The 16,672-nt window shown below is 47.2% G+C and overlaps 1 long non-coding RNA gene across 2 annotated transcripts in view; it reads left to right on the forward strand.

Moving 5' to 3' along the window:
* The window catches only part of LOC144094827 (uncharacterized), a 155,594-nt gene extending 143,567 nt beyond the window's left edge, over window positions 1-12,027 (forward strand). Inside the window, exon 3 of one of the 2 annotated variants that reach the window (XR_013306591.1) lies at window positions 11,959-12,027. This is a non-coding gene — a long non-coding RNA (uncharacterized LOC144094827). The remainder of the gene's footprint in view (window positions 1-11,958) is intronic. The other variant, XR_013306592.1, reaches the window with a different exon arrangement.
* Window positions 12,028-16,672: the final 4,645 nt, after the last annotated feature.

A 16,672-nucleotide genomic window follows, 5' to 3' on the forward strand; every position in this document is an offset into this window, starting at 1 on the left:
ATTTAATGACGTTATTTTTGTATATATGTATTTGCTACACAACAATGTGCCGGTGAGATGAGCTTTTAGTAAATACTTATTCCCTCGTCATTCGGTCTTAGTTACGCAAATAAGTTCAGTGAAATGAGAAAAACATGGAAAGCGTTCTGTCCTGAGCAGCCACCGCATTAGGGCCTGCTCTTAGACCTGTCGAAATTATTGTGGCGTCTCTATTCGTGATTTTGTGTTTATTCGGATGTGCGATCAAGCACTGTGGTTCGGGCAGTGGGTGTGGCGGTCTGTAAATAAGTACGAAGTCGCGGGTTCAATCGCAGCAACGGAGTCGCATTTCAGCAGAGGCAAATTAAATGCCAGAACGCCCGTTTATGGTGATATTTCTATGCATGTTAAGGAGCCCTAGGTACTGAAGTAACTCAAATCCTCCGCTATGGCGTGTCTACCCTTATAAAAATGGCCTATAGACAGTCTATAGACTTCTTATAGATTCTATTGCCTTCCTATAGATATTTTTGTCTATTCATAGTCTACAGACTGTCTATAGACAAAAGTCTACTAAAAGTGTATGGCCATAAAACTATTGATTGTCTATAGACTGTCTATAGCATTTGTATTGCCTATAGACTTTTCGCTAGGATTTGTTTATACACAGTCTATATACTTGATAGACACAACTCTATGGACAGTCTATAGACTGTTTAAATTTTTTTTTTCTCAAGAGTAATAGCAGCTTCCTCAGCTTTGGTGCGAAAAACAATTTTCGTATTTCTTGTCCCGCAAAGATGAGGGAAAGTTTAAAGCTGAAGAATAAAAATTGTAAGGGGGCATAGCATTCACTGTACTTTTTAGTATAACAACAGCAGTCGTTATGTGTGCATTTTGTATACCGTGTATGCTGTGCGCTGTTGATTATCTGGGAATCTCAGCGCCCATATGTGTGCGCATGTTTAAGATGTCCTGAATAGGTGCAGTTGGATCCACCTTACACAACATCACCTCTCTTGCCTTTTAGATACATCGTAATCATCAACATCATCAGCCTGACTTCGCCCACGGTAGGGCAGAGGCCTCTCCCATGTCTCCAATTAACCCTTGCCTTTGCCAGCGGCGGCCATCGTCTCCCGTCAAACTTCTTAATCTCAACCTCCCACCTAACCTTCTGCCGCCCCCTGCTGCGCTTGCGTTCTCTTGGAATCCACTCCGTTACCCTTAAGGACCAACGGTTATCTTTCCATCGCATTATATGCCCTGCCCAAGCCCACTTCTTCTTCTTGATTTCGACTAGGATGTCATTAACCCGCGTTTTTTCCCTCACCGACCCTGCCCTCATCCCGCCTCGTAAAGTTACACCTACCATTTTCCTTTCCATAGCTCGCTGCGTTGTCCGTAACCTAAGTTGAACCCTTTTCATTAGCCGCCACATTTCTGTTATATACTTAAAAATGCAACGAAATCCTTGGTATCCGGTCAAACGTTATCAAACACTGCCGTCATATGAATTTTGTCCCGCGGTTCGTGCTCAACGAGAAACTTCAGAGAGGTAGTATAGAAGTTTCGATGCAATTTCCACATCTCAAAAGTGCGGCCATATAAATTTCGCTGATATCATCTGAAACAGTGCTCTTTTTTTTTTATACTCCTCTGTCTTCTTCATTCTGTCTTTCCGTCTTCTTCTCGCGGCGGGGACCGGCGGAGATGGGGATCCGTGACAAAGTGCGAAAACACCTGCAGGTGCAGTACGCGCCGCGCACCTGTAAAGGAGCTTCACACAGTTAGACGGTAGACTTCCTTTCTTATGTTCAGGTAGATAGATTGCAGGCTTTTAATTATTTTGTTCCCGGAAGTGAACGCCTCTTCTTCATCATGAGAGGGGTGCATAAGTTTGAGTATCAAAAATTGGAGAGGACACATAAGCTCCTCCTTATAGGTATGATGCCGTAGTGTTAAGGGGCTAATGTCCACGCACGCAGAATTGGTAATTATGTGCTTACCATTCGCAGATTACTGGAAGACCCAGTTCCTGTCTCAAACTTCAGCTCGTATTCGTGCTATTCCGTCAGAGAGCCGACTCACTCCATTGCACCAGCATCTCCGCACACCATCGGAAGCATTATTAAACATGCCAGCGCTATAAACATGCCAGCGCTATCCCCGCTATGAAAGGCATTATGTGTTCCATTTCAGAATGTAATTCCCCCCTCCCCCTCCCCTTTTTTACATCAAATCATTTTATCTCGAACTAGCCCTGAAAACTTGTGTGCAGTGCAATATTGTGTATAGAGCAACACTGTATATGTGCAATAGTGGGTCGAAAACTTCCGTGCAGTGTAAGCGGTGTCAGAATTGTTTTCCCACTCGCCGCGCAGGACAACTTTAGCAACGTTCCGACCCCCAGATCAAAGCATTCCAAGGGCCATGATGATGTATGTACGCGTTCACGAAAATCTACACGCACGCTCTCGCAATGCATCGCTGAGCGGTGGCCACAACTTTAATGCGCGATGGGCGCGCAGGCTGCAGTTATAGAAGGCCACTTTCCGCTTCGGACACACTGGCCCCGCTCCGTGTACCCCTCTGCAACGCCCCCCCCCCCCCCCCTTCCGTCCCCTCTTCCATCCCGCCGTACTCGTGTGCTTCCACACCATCCCTCCGCTCTTTCCTGCAGACAGACTTATCTCCGTGCTTGAGAAAGATGGAGATGAGAAGAAGGGGGGGTGAGGAGGTACACCCCTGGCGCCCCCCGGAGGAGAATGCCCGAGTAATTGTGGGATGGGTTCCGTCCCGGCGCGGAGCGCAGCACGGTCATCGCCTCGACTCTCTAAACACGGCTTTCGACTTCACCTCCGGACGCTGCGCACACCAGCGCTCCAAGCTTGAACAGCGTAATCCGATCGTTTAATGCAACCTCCAGGAAGCAGCACTCAGTGAAGGCGAGCTTCAATGTGTGTGGGCGACGCGGCGTTGGATGCGTACACCTTCGCCCAAAAAAACCCCGGCCGGGCCATGCCATGAGGTGCCCGGGTCGCGCACCCCGACGTCGATCCGGCCCATGGAGGATATCCCAAAACTATTATGAGCGCACCCAAAGCCTTCCGCGCACCCAAGCCGACTTCGTGCATCCGAACACGTGCCGGGACCTTGTTTTGAGAAATTATAGCCGAAGCACGCTGCTCGCATAATGCGTTTTTGAACGGTGAAGGAAGGCATCGGCAAATCGCTGGCAGTGCTTCATGAAAGGCCTCGATATACAGTCGAGCGCTCTTCTGGCGTGTCGTGAGATGAATGTTCGGGCCTCAAGGTAAAACAAGAAACAAAAACACTACCAAGGCGAATACGCGGCATCCCGGAATGAATAACTGCAGAAAAATATATAGCCGCTGTCCATTCACGACGTCCCTTCTATGTTTTCATTCGATAGCTCGCGTGCGTTGCCCTTCACAAGATTTTACATGCATCGTAAAGCTTTTACGTTTCAATGAGATTGACGGCAGCATAATTGCCAATATTTCCGACCGATCACGTTCGCTAGACATTGTTCAACGGACACTTGGGTAATCGGTCGCTGAACAGCGCCACACCTTCTGCGCCATGCTTGATAATTTGGCCTATGTGAGTTCGGCTCATAGCAAGCTCTACTGCGCACTTTTGCCGAATAATGACGAGAGGTTGTTTCTATACATCATGCTCTCCTAATCACGGCAGACACCGGGCGTTTACATAGCCAGAAATACCGTCACCAAAAGTTTATTGCTGGTAGTAGGTGGGCCTTCAGCTGTTTCGACACCCAATTCAAGATCTAAACAAGTACATAAAAGTGTTCATACTTCCTCGTTGAACTTCGCTCACTTCCTTTCGCTCGCTTTTTATTCCCTGCGAGACGCTGCGAAATCGTTCCACTTTAAAATGACCGCTCACGCGTTGCGTCATGCGTGTAATCTTCGATCTACTTCAGGGTGGTCCTGCTTCGAATCGCGCTCACATTCCTTCCGCGTTTAATAGATTCCTGCAACGACTTAAACGCTCTTGCTACAATGCTGAGCTGCCTGTGTATTCGTAAAACACGAAAACACGGCTGCTTGGATGCTGCTTCTTGATGAAGTTTCTCGGGGTCAGTCTCGTGAGAGCGGATTGCAAGTTTAACTCCGCAATGCTGCTTCATATCCCACGGTTGAGGAAGACCACATTTTTTTTTTTCACCCGTTTACATGACAGTACTACTTAACGTTTCGGAGCAAACCATTGTTGACACATAGTTTATTTCGTTTTATCATTCTCACCATGACTGCCGCCATCTGCTTTTCTTCACGAGCGTGACGTTACTACACGAATTGTAGTCGTCGTTCACATGAAAAAAAAAAAAACAACTCCTAGAGAAAGCAAGTACCGGACTCGCCCCTCCCTCTAGATTGCGAGAAATGATTGAATTTCGCTTTTTCTCTTCTTGAGACGTTCCCAGACTCGATTGATTCCGCCATCAAAGCAGTGCGCTGTCTCGACGCACTCTTTCAGTGTTTACCTGCGCAAACGCGTTCTCGACTCTCCTGCACCGCCTGCCCGTTCGGGAGGAGTAGGAATATGGCTCCAAGGCACGCAACGCGAATCTCCGAAACTAATAATAACAGGGGAAGGAAAAAAAAAAGGAGCCGAAACATCGACAACCTTTCTTCATCGCCTTCCATACTTCGTATGTTGCTCGTTTCTCTGTCACTCTGCGCGTTCTGCGGGACCCGAGGTATGCGCAATACATGTGCACTCGCTCCCGCAGGGAGCGCTGCGTCTTCGCCGAGGGAACCCCCGCCAAAGCCTCCGCCGCCGCCCAAAGGAGTCGTCGACAGATTCTTTCTCACACACACACACACACACGCACAAACGCAAAACACACAGACGCTAGACGACTGGCTCGTGGGAGAGATACCAGCAGCGGCGGCCCGGCGAACATCAAGCATCTCGAGCCGAGAGCGTCATTAAGGGGCGGCTGTTTTCTTCGCGACACGGGATCATCATTGGTGGTGCCGGCCGGCGGGCCTCGGGCTTGTTGTTCGGCGGACACTGCTACCGCTTCTGCCGCTGTTGTGGATGTGAAGCAAGAGCATCCGTGTCCGGGCGCGCTCAGCATACTTACTACAAGAAACGTCCATTCCTGCCGTGAGAACGAGAGAGAGAGAGAGAGAGAGAAAGGGTGAGAGCGGTGGAGTAAAGGAAAGAGCATGCACTTACGGGGCTGGACCGTGTATACCCAACACAAGGTCTGTAGCTGCTTAGCGCAGGAACTGCGGAAAGAAGTGTATGACGGACAGCGAGAGGATAGCGAAAAATAGAAAAAAAAGAATAAAGCACACGTGTACCTGGTTGCTTGTACGGATTTCCCATTCCCTGCGGCGACCAACGCGGGAGCGGTAGCAGAAGCAGCAAGAGAGCCTGTGTACAACACGCACTCCGGAACCAGATAGCGCAGTGCGCCCGCTCACTATAGTCGCGTGGGAGGCTGGCGCTGGCTTCGTCGTCTTTGTCCGGGACGCGCGGCATTTTCCTTTTTGGACCCCGCGCGGAAAAGAGGAGAAAACAGCGGAGAATGCCGTCGCAAAGCGCTCCACCGCATCATCCGTGCCTGAAGGCTGATTGCGGAGCCTCGCCTTCTCCTCCTTTACGTACCTGAGAGGCCCTGACTCGTCGATTCCTTTCTACTTTCTCCGCCCTCACTGCCTTTCATTTCCTTTTGTCCTTTTTTTTTCTTCGTTGTCATGTTTGTTCGACATAGACCCTACAGTGAGAGCACCGGAGGAAGGCACCCGTGTCTCCGGGTGTTGTGTGTATACAGGCAGATTTTTCTCGCGCCACACAGCAATGCTCCCCGAGGCGTCGATCTCCTATACTGGCGACATGGTTGTCTCCTTAGCGGGCGCGCTAATGGACCGGTGTATTATGTTCGCGTACACACCGGGAGATTGTAGCGGTATCGTTACTCCAGGCTATGCTCCTGCCAGCAGTCCGAGGTGTTCTTGGTTTATGCGCTGTCTAAATATGTCCCGCACTGTAATAATCACAGATTAGTGCGATCTCACTCGCTGCGTGGCGATAATGTGCTTAGTCTGAGAATCCAGGATGAGTACGCTGTCGTGGCTTATTATCCAAGGCGTCTTCCTTCAACCAATGAGTAAGCTCAACGTCACGGAGCTTTCAAAGCCGTGGTTACGTGAGCGCAACGACAAACCTCTGCGGGTCGAATCTTCATAATAAATTCATCCGTTCAATTTTAATTCCGGTAAGAACAGTACACTCGGCGACTGCGATTCGCTACGTTACTAAGGACGGACGGCAGTGAGTCCATAGTATTCGCTGCGCATATGATATATATATATATATATATATATATATATATATATATATATATATATATATATATATATATATATATATATATATATATATATATATATATATATATATATATACTGCGTCATTTCCTTCCCCAAAAACCAATTATTAATGATTATTATTATTATCTGTAGGCTGCCCTGTAAGGTAAAACTGCACGTAGATGCGCACTCAGAGAGGCGCGCGCACACACACTCACACACACAATATATATATATATATATATATATATATATATATATATATATATATATATATATATATATATATATATATATATATATATATATATATATATATATATATATATATATATATCAGAGAGGCGCGCGCACACACACTCAGACACACAATATATATATATATATATATATATATATATATATATATATATATATATATATATATATATATATATATATATATATATATATATATATATATATATATATATATATATATATATATATATATATATATATATTGTGTGTGAGTGTGTGTGCGCGCGCCTCTCTGAGTGCGCATCTACGTGCAGTTTTACCTTAAAGGGCAGCCTACAGATAATAATAATAATCATTAATAATTGGTTTTTGGGGAAGGAAATGACGCAGTATCTTTCTCATATCGTTGGACACCTGAACCGCGCCGTAAGGGAAGGAATAAAGGAGGGAGTGAAAGAAGAAAGGAAGAATAGAGAGGCGCCGTAGTGGAGGGCTCCGGAATAATTTCGACCATGCACCTGGGGATCTTTAACGTGCACTGACATCGCACAGCACACGGGCGCCTCAGCGTTTTGCCTCCATAAAAACGCAGCCTCCGCGGTCGGGTTCGAACTCGGGAACTCCGGATCAGTAGTCGAGCGCCCTAACCACTGAGCCACCGCGGCGGGTCAACCTACAGATAACTGGCATATTAATTTATGCACATAGATGCAGTTCACAACCACGGGCGATCGTTATACTCTGTATCCATTCGCTAATTTGCATAATCCCGCATGCCTTGATGACGGTGCACCTCCGTGTCACCACCCATATTTAGGCTTAGCCAAAGAGACGGCCAATGCGTGCTTCGTTAATTATTCGGGAAGGGTTGCGTGCAAAATTTATGTCATCACGTGCTAATTTTAATTGCCCGCGTGACGCAGCCTGAGTACGTGTTGTTCCAAAAACAAAAACAGTAACATCAGTAGCTGCGGTGTACGAAGGCTGATTATATAGCTGGCCATTTTTAATGCCATTGTTTAGATTATTTTTTCACCGCTTTATTTGACGCATCCGTGCAGGCCTGCATGCAGGTTTGCTCGTGTACAAGAATATACGTATACACCCCTGTATATATTCTTATATACAACCGCCACACTGTCGCATCTTTTTGCAAGTAAAACGCCGTTGTCGAGCTCATGGACGGGCGCTCGTAATATTAAACGCGGTGGAAGCTGGCGCGTACAGGATGTACGTTTCACGCTTCGAGGGTGCAGAAAAACTGGCCTGCACGAGCCCCGTGTACCAAGTGTTTTTCCTCGACGGCCACGCCCTTCGGAAGACAAGGTATATAATACCTGTAAAGAGCTTCCGTCCTTTGCTGTTTTTCGGAAGCTGCCTGTTCACCATGGGGCAACAACAAAGATAATCGTAAATCTCAATGACGACTGCAATCACTGTTCTAATCTGTGTAAAATCACACCTTCGGGGAGTGCCTTAATTGTGCTCAGCGAGGTGTGTATATTATATGGCCTCGCCCCTGCTGAAGAAGGGTGGTAAGTTTGACGCCTTCTGGGTGCAATAAAGGAGAAAAAAAAGTGTGTGTGTGTGTGTTGGTGGGGGGGGGGGGGGGGGGGGGGGAGTAGCGTAGCGGCAAGCGGGTGAGATTCACAAAACTTTTCCCCTGTTTTGCTGGCGAAAAGCACTCTTAGTCGGGAGCAGTGAATGGGAGAGGATTAATCGCAGGAGCCTCTGTACTTGAAACTCAGCTTGGTCATGCATCAAGGCGCACCAATGCTCGCATGACCGCCCAGCATTCTGAGCAATCCCTCGGCGCCAGTCTTAGTGAGTTGTGGGGGCAGAGATGTTATGCTGTAGATTGCCAAAGTGATGTGGTACTTGAAACGGATCTAGAAGGTGCATGTGGTGAAAATCGTTATAAGAAAAGCATACGGTGATCAAAGGGCGCTTTCTTTCTCAGCAATATATGATTATCTTGGCAATATTTTGGCCGCAATATGTAAAGGTCTATATCTCTGGTATGTGGCTGTTCAAATCTACGGGTTATTTAGATCATAAGGAAAATTGCTGTATATACCTGATAACCTACGAGTTTTATACTCCGCGAGTGATTCTTATACCTTCCTGTATCGGCACTTACGTCAGCGACAATTCAGAAAGGCGTTTATGCGTTGTCGTCATTGCCATCACAGAAATGGTGTTCATGACGTAGCTTACGAAACCATGACACGCAGCTATACAGCCAGCAGAATCTCAGCTTTAAACCGTGTCATGCCCATACAGAGGCAACGTTTTCGTGGCTTTTGCTTGTGTCGTTTCGCTCCGGGGCACACCCCTCCGCTGACAAGCGTCACGAAGAGGCATTGTTCGGTCTGTGATTATCCAATAAAACAAACGCATGTGTGGCAAACATAATATCAGACCACGGTTATCTTTGCGTGCACGCGCAGACGTGCGCGACGCTTACACTTTATACCCGCTGCATTGCACGCGGGAGGGGTGACACGATTTCACTGTTCTTGTTTTTCTCCAAGCACTTTCCAAAATAAAAATGTGCCAGTCTCTCAAAGTGGCTCATTTGTTTAAGTGGCGAGCTTGGCCTGCAACTTACCAGCGCTTCGGCGTCGTGGCGAGAATGCTTTCGACAAGCGCGCTACGGCATCGCGAAGGTGAAAAACACGGCTTCGTCGATGGGTTGCGAGCATCGCCCATATCAGTATGCAGCAACACTCACGTCAACACTCGACGCTTGGTTTTTGCGGAGGTGTGTAGGCGCACTTTGCTGTACGCAATCCATGAAAGAGAGAGAGGTTGGACGACCAAAGCGCGTTCGTTTCCGTAGCGCACATCGCGCAGCGTTCGACGCACGTCGTCGGAAGGCCATTTAATCTGAGCCCCCCCCCCCCCCCCCCTTCCCCCCCCCCCCCCCCCCCCCCCCCCCCCAAGGCTATTAAACTGCCGTTAGCGTTGCAGGAGCGTGGCGGCCGCATGTCAGGGGAGCTGTGCCGCCGCAATTAATGGAGCACGACGGACACTACGACAAGCCTCGGAAACGTGCCCGCTGTCTGTCCGTGGGCGCCGGCACGACCTTTTTTTTTCTACATGACCCATCGATAGCTTCCGCGCTGTTGTTTGCCGCATACATCAGCCGAACGGATTTTCTCTTTATTTTTGCGCCCTTGCTTTTCGTGCTGACAGCTTCTGTTTACAGGCTTCGATCGCGATTCCATGGTATCATAAGTTGTCCGCTTCTGTGAGCGGTGAACAACGGTGAGGTTGCTAAAGATAGCACTGCATAAACAGCAGCACAGGGGTAACGAGACGAAGAGCGGCAACACTGCGCAGTGGAGCTTCATCGCATTGTCGTTTGCTCTTCCTTTCCATGTTGTCAAAGCACACCGTTTTGTCGAAGAACTCCGTGTTTTCAAAGATCTCCATGTTGCCAAAGCTCAACTACGTCGAAGCTAAGCTGCACGTTGTCGAAGCTCCATGTTGTTAAAGCTCCTTGTTGTGGAAGTTCTATGTTGTGGAAGTAAGCTCCATGTTGTCGAAGCTCCATGTAATCAAAGCTCCATGTTGTCGAAGCTCTATGTCTTCGAAACTCCTTGTCGAAGCTTATTGTCGAAGCTCCATGTTGCCGAAGCTTCTTATTGTCGAAGCTCCATGTTGTCGAAGCTCCATGTTGTCGAAGCTCCTTGTTGTCGAAACTCCACGTTGTCGAAGCTTCTTATTGTCGAAGCTCCATGTTGTCGAAGCTCCTTGTTGTCGAAGCTCCATGATAGAAGCTTCTTATTGTCGAAGGTCCAGGTTTTCGGAGCCCCATGTTGTCGAAGGTCCAGGTTTTCGGTGCCCCATGTTGTCGAAGCACCATATTTCTGAAGCTCCATGTGCTTTTTGTTGTCTACTTGTCAGCAAGACCAGTGAGATAGTGGCACGTGTACACGCTGTTTGCACTGGCAGGGAAAGTATATTTTGACAGAGAAGTAAAGAAAGGGGAGAGGCGGACGGGGGTTCCACAGCTATCAGATACTCACCAGCGAGACGACGAACTGGCCAGACGAGATGGTAAAGATGAAAGTGCAGGTGAACGCGTTCACTTAATTCTGAGCTCCCGCGTACGTAATAAATGCTGGCCGCGTGCGATGTCGTCACGCAGGCCGCGTCGACTGCTCGACTCCAGCATTGCTCGACATTCAGGGCACAGACTATCCGATAACAGCGGAATCAGAAAGCAGACCAGCCGGCATAGAACTACGCCTCATGTGGTCGCCTAGTGGCTGCATGGGCAGGGTTTCGTAACAAAAGCAAAAATGCACAAATACGCTCGCGTTCACAAACAGGCTCTTCTCATCAAGGCAAAAATAAAATAGAGCATGAGATACGTGCCAGATAGTGACAGGAAAAAAATACTAAGTGTATCGATGCTGATAAGGTATGGGCCACAATTTGCGTGCACAAAACCTTGGTCTGGTCTGGTGAAAGAAACGTCGAAGTCTTGTGCATGAACCTTTTAAAAGCACAGTGTTCTGGATAGCACTGGACAAAATGCGAAATAATTTACCCGTAGCGCTGCGTGCACCAAGTTCTCGAAACAAAGTTTAGTTCGCGGACAGAACGAGAGGCAGCAAGCTATACATTACAGTTCACGCTAGGAACCTGTCTATTTTTTCCCCATTTTCGCGTTATTGTCAGGCCGTGTGAGCACATAATGAATAACGCACATGCTTGCGCTCTTTTGTGCTTGTTTCCAGTCAAAAATGGCGCTCACACGGAATGGCTATAGAGGAGACACACACACGCATAGCCTGCGCACGTATGCTGACACAAAGCCTGCCAAAACGCACCGTCGTCGGCCCCTTCATGAGGCCCGAGCGAGCGGGTACACACAACGGTTGCCCCAGTCGAAAGCTGACAGCGCCACTTTCCAGGCGGTATCGGTGCCTATTGACGCCAGTTCATAGATCACCCGCCGCGGGAGATTCCAGTCCACTCGCTCGAGTTCCTTCAGTCTTTCATAGGCATCCCCCCCCCCCCCCCCCCCCCCCCTCTTTTGCGAACGCTCAAGCTGTGCAGTGCCCCCGGTGAGCTTTCGCTGCCGTTGTAATTACCCGCCGTTCGCGTACACACACCGGCCGTCCGAGCCGGAGGGCAGCAAAGCACGAAGACCTGCAGAACTGGACCTGCAGTCCCTGCGGCTGCCTTCTTTGTTGATGTTTTGCTCTTCTCACATGCCGCGCCGAAAGGTTCAGCTTTTGCGCTCGTGTCGCTGTTTAAACGGGCTTTGCTTTACTCTTATGTTTGTTTGCTTGTTTTGCTTCTTTAATTTTTTGTTGACATTCTATTTATTTATTTGTTTTTCGAGCAGGAAAGGAGCGCTGACGAAGAAACAGTCGGAAAGGTCGAGCTCGCGGGTGGTCAAGTCGAGGACGAAGCCGAACTGGCCTATCGGCTGTGCAGACGACATTCGGACGTACCATGCGCTCTTGTGCCGCAAAGCTACGCAACATTCCTTTGAAACCATCTTTGCGTGTGGTCTTTGTTCTTGTGTTAAAACAGCCCGGGCTTCACTGTAGGCAGTGTAGACATTGTAGTCGGTGTAGTTTTCCTCTTCTTCCCTGGGTTGAATGCGGTGCAGATACGGCTTTTGTGAACACCCTTGAGCTACGTTTCGAGCGTTTATGTAACACGATAGAGATGGCGTCCCTGCATGTTTGGAAAAGCATAAATGCAGAGAGCTAATGCGCGCTCGAGGAGGTTCCCTTGCAAAATATTTATACAGTCTATAAAGTCTATAGACTGGACAAATCCCGTAGACAGTGTATAGAAAATCTGTAGATTTATGGCCATACACTTTTAATACACTTTTGTCGATAGAAAGTCTACAGACTATGAATTACCGAAGTAAATAATATATGACTGCAATGGAGCCTATAAGAAGTCGATAGAAAGTCTATAGACCATTTTTATAAGGGTTGTGCTAATCCGCCTGCGTCACCATTAGCGCGAACGACTATCTCCTCCTGAGATTTGGTCAGCTCAGTTTGTTTCTTAACGGAGTGTTTGCACGAGAAAAGATACAAATGTAAAAGTCTCACTGTTGTTAACAAGAGTTTAAATACGTTTCATGATAATATTGTATATAGCTCTCACCACCTTGGCTGTAAAAACGATGCACGAATTCTTGTCAGCGTTAGACTCAAGGTAACAACTGCCGCCATGAAATTGGGGAACCTCACGTGACCTGTATATATCGCTCTTGCCAATGTAGTAAGCAATTAATTTGTTTTTCGCATAATAGTGAATTAGTGATAGGCCATCAAGAGGCCGGCCCCAATTGCTGCCGCCACAGTTTGCCAAATTGTGGAGAAAGTGTGCAAGTGAATGCACGTCATGTATGCACGTTAATTACGCAGTCCTGTTCACCTGGGAGTTACCTGCGGGAAGCTGTGGTCCCCCCTGAATATTGTGGAGCTTACGAAATGAATCAAAACTGACAGAAACCATTAGAAGCTATAAAAGGAGCGCGAGGTAAATGCAATGCCACTTACGAACGGACAGAATGTGTCGTATGCAGATTTCCCCCAATATTTTTCTGTACGCGACGGAAATACTGGACCACTGCAAAAGAACTACAGAAAAAGCGCTGGAATAATAGCATCCAAACCCTCTCTTTGAAAGCAGCCTAACACAGGAAGCGTATATGCTACCGATTGGCCACGAGTTTTATTCTCGTTGTTGTTGTTGTTGTTGTTGCTGTTGTTGTTGTTGTTGTTGTTGTTGTTGTTGTTGTTGTTGTTGTTGTTGTTGTTGTTGTTGTTGTTGTTGTTGTTGTTGTTGTTGTTGTTGTTGTTGTTGTTGTTGTTGTTGTTGTTGTTGTTGTTGTTGTTTTTTTTTTTTGTTGGTGGTGGTGGTGTTGCCTGAGAAGCGATGGCACATACCCACGGTGGGGGAATGGCCAGGGTTTGGTGCAGATCCAAACAGGAGAAAAAGTCATCCAGGCTGATCTCGAGCGGCTCATAAATTTTCTTCGAGCATGAATTTGTTTCTTTTCTCCATGGAGAAATTGCAGCACCAGGGCACTATACGCGCTATTTAAAGGGAGCGAGCTCCAAATTTCAAGCATCCAAGTTTTGTTTCAGCACAACGGAAAGCTTCTTGTCTTAAATTCTCGATTCCGCAACTGTTTTGCTAGAAACCCTGTAAAGATTTTTATGGAGTGTTTTCAGTCAGCGCAGGCGCCTGATTTTATGCATCCCGATGCTGGAATCCTCATCAGCGAGTGCGATGGCGATTGCACGCCGGAAAAATTGCTGTACCAAAAACTAATTTAAGTCCCACCCGCGTGACAGCGATGATGTATTGTGAGTAGAGAGTGGCGTCCATTTTAATTTCCGCAGCAAAAGCAATTACAGCACATTTATGTACGGCTCGTCGACGAAAGTTTCAGTGGGCGGTGGTTGCCGCTCCACCCAAGCAGTGCGAAACACTGTTGCGCCATCTAGAGCCGAAAGCTAAAAGCAGATTGTCGACTACGCGAAGGAAGCGTTGGTTCTCATCGGAGGGCTTACTAGAAACAGCGTCAGCTATAATAAAACATGACGGACGCTCCTGAAAGAAGAAAAAACAGTCTGCGCTTAGAACGAATCAGCGATATTTTACCTCGTTGTGGTCACGGGGTGAGATACACTGTTAAATGCAGGGTTTCACCTCTAACATGGCACTTCAGCTGGTTTTATGCGATTTTCAATTAGAAGATCAAATTATAAATCCTTCTTTCTCCGAGATTTCAGTGCTGAGTTCTTACAATTTGAGGCAAGATTTTTCATTTACGCTTTAATTCCATGACACGTTTTGATCAGTGGTCGATGACTTTAAGTCAATTGTTGATACGAGTTCACATGGCTGCATCAAAAAAAAAAAACACTCCGCTTTAACAGCTGCGCACAGACAGAGGCGCCGGAGCGAAAAGTTCAAGTCGCTACCATTGTACGACACAGTAGAACGTTGACACCAAGAGACGAAGTGCGCTGCGGATGTTCGAGCCAGTAGGAGCGACGGTGTGGAGCGATGGAAGAAATGCAAACGATACTTATTTTAGTCGGCTGCCAACCGAGACGTCGCAGATAGGTTCATGAAGTATCACGTTTGCCGCGCGTGCGCTGTCTGGGAGCGATTTGTGGTTTGAGAAAGGTCAACAAGAAGTACCCAGTGGCACTGGGGTACGAACCCCGCACTTCCCGCAAGCGAGGATAAATAAAAATTTGACACCTACTTAAACAGGTCAGCAGCAAACTACTTCTATACGCAATAGTTTCTGTGAGATTTTACTAGGTAAGGTGCTTTTGGACATCACATGGGTTCTTCTAAATGAAACGGAATTTCAACTCGAAACTTACTACGCGTTTGGGTTCAAAACGTTCCTCGATGTGACTGGGAATAATTTTTCTGGCGACACTAGACAGGTATTGTTGAATGCCCTTATATTGTAGATATATCAGTCCCGTTTTGTTTGTTTGCTTTCTTGTTTGCTTGCTTGCTTGCTTGCTTGCTTGCTTGATTGATTGATTGATCAATTGATTGATTGATCAATTGATCGATCGATTGATTGATTGATTGATTGATTGATTGATTGATTGATTGATTGATTGATTGATTGATTGGTTGATAAGTGAATTCTCAAAGTAGCGAGCTAAAACTACACCTTCCAATAATCCATTTTCTCGCCATACTTGAATGTAGAAAACAGAAAAGCTCTGCACCCCAGCACAAGTTGCATGGGCGATGCCTGGTCATAGTGCGGGCTTTCCTCTCCTCTTCTGAATTTGCCGCGGCCATTCGGAAGAGAGGCTGGAAATCGGAAGCCCGTTTCACAGACAGAGGGAGCGGCTTCGCCACGATCGATGCATCACTCACGGTGGCCTGAATGCAGTGGAACAGCGATCGAACTTTTTGGTCTAGTCTAACTGCGGGGAAATAGCGCCCCTGCACGGAGCACGGCGCAGACTCACTCGACTCGATGCGCTTCCCCAACCACGCCGGTCCTTTGTCGACACTCGTTTTGATCGCGCCTGGTATTCGGGCCAGGACGATCCTCTTTCGAATTCGATTTTAGCGGCCTTACTAAGCGGGAATAAAAGTGCTTTCGATCGAGGGCCATACCAGCTTCGGGACCAAGGGCGGTTATAGGGGTACGTGGCCAGCTCTCGAGTCAAGCCAATTCCTGGATTCGTTGATGCAGATGGCCAGCGTACGCCGATCATCACAAATTCCAAACTTTTTCCGAATTCAATAGCCAAAAAAAAATTTGCGAATCCTAAGTTAGGGGCAATATAAGCGTTCGTGGTAGCACTACATTACACAGGAGCGACTTGGGACAAAGTGGAACAGATTTGTGGTTTCTCTTGGTGTCATAGTCTTAACAGAGGAAAACAAAAAGCGGTCAAGACAAAGACGAAGAGAGAGCAGAGACAATACAAGTGCCAGTTTCCATCAGTTTCTCACTGGCAGTGAAGCATATACCAGGTGTCGCAGGGAAGGTGGTCACTCATTTTTAAAAATAGGGTTTTTGCCATTACAACTGACGACGTCATGAAGGAAGGAGTTCATAAATCTCTAAACGTCAATAAAGAGAACAGTTGCAAGTCAGCACTCATGGTGTCCGTTTTGACTCTGCTCGCTTTCGCTTTCTAGAGGCTATTGGTTCAATTTTCTGAATTTCTTTAGCAGGGGAAATCGCATCACGCTTTGGTTGGGTGTTCGGAATGCAGGGAAAACTCAGGAACACGAAGGTCTCGATATTTTACTGCTACAACGGTGTGAATTTGTTGCCGCCACATCTTTGCCGTATACGCAAGCTAGAAGGTCCTGGACTGTCGTTTTTAATGGCCTGTCCTCAGATCTTTTTGTGCTTCTGTATTGCAGTAATTTTCTGCATTCGTGGTTATCATGCCCACAGTGTCCCTCTCGAAACAATCGACATGGCCGTGGTGCAAAACTTCATTGTGAGCCATAGCTTTTTTTAAAAATCAAATTGAATTAGCTTGACGAGACGTTTGTTTGCACCAATTACTGGCATGTAC

The sequence above is a fragment of the Amblyomma americanum genome, chromosome 6 (assembly GCF_052857255.1).
Source record: "Amblyomma americanum isolate KBUSLIRL-KWMA chromosome 6, ASM5285725v1, whole genome shotgun sequence".
In the NCBI taxonomy this organism is placed as follows: domain Eukaryota; kingdom Metazoa; phylum Arthropoda; class Arachnida; order Ixodida; family Ixodidae; genus Amblyomma; species Amblyomma americanum.